The sequence below is a fragment of the Mus pahari genome, chromosome 4, assembly GCF_900095145.1.
Source record: "Mus pahari chromosome 4, PAHARI_EIJ_v1.1, whole genome shotgun sequence".
NCBI classification, from domain to species: domain Eukaryota; kingdom Metazoa; phylum Chordata; class Mammalia; order Rodentia; family Muridae; genus Mus; species Mus pahari.
This window is the reverse complement of record NC_034593.1, coordinates 121,446,117-121,446,848: the sequence shown is the minus strand read 5'-3', so window position 1 is coordinate 121,446,848 and position 732 is coordinate 121,446,117. Positions and strand designations below refer to the sequence as shown.

General features: G+C 53.8%; 1 pseudogene; it reads left to right on the top strand.

Moving 5' to 3' along the window:
* Positions 1-23: 23 nt before the first annotated feature.
* LOC115063925 lies at positions 24-148 on the top strand (annotated as a pseudogene).
* Positions 149-732: the final 584 nt, after the last annotated feature.

Here is a 732-nt window from a genome sequence, read left to right as displayed (position 1 = left end):
CTCCCTCCCTCCCTCCCTCCCTCCCTGGCCCTCCTAGCTTGAGGCTGCTGTGTCACATGTGCAGCAGTAGGTGGCAGAGAGGAGAGAGGCTATGTCTACGTTCAGTGTTCTGATCTACGGACATCTGAATTATCAGTAGCCTAACATTCCCTGAAAGGGGGGATCCTAAGACACAAGATACCCACTAGTCCAGGGTCAGGGGGCCCAAACAGGAAGCTAACCTGAGCTAAGTTAGGCTAAGCTAAGCTAAGTCCAGCGCCAGGCAGACCCAGATGGGCTCCTAGGACAGGGAGCAAGCTGAAGACTAGAAGAAATCTGCCTAGGACAGCAGGCTCCAGATGAGCCCAAGTGAGCCCCCAAGACATTTGGCCCTTGCAAAGGGTCACTCAAGCAGGCCAGACAAGGAGCAAGCCTGAAACAACCACCAGACTGGCGCCATAGGGCTTGGACCAGACAGCGAGCTACACAGAGATGACCACCAACCTGACACCATGCAGACCTAGGTGGGTAGACCATGCCAAGATTATCCCTGCCCAGTGCCACAATGCACCAGTGGGACATAGCAGTTCTAAACCCACTCCTGAGATGAACCTAGACACTCAGAGATCCCAGGCACCACTAGGAGAAGCAGGTAAGTTGTGGAGAAATGGAAGAGAAAGAGAAATGGAAGGATGTGTGCAATGAAGAGAGGCAGAACTGGATGGAGACTGGAGGGTACTGAGGATCAGGCTG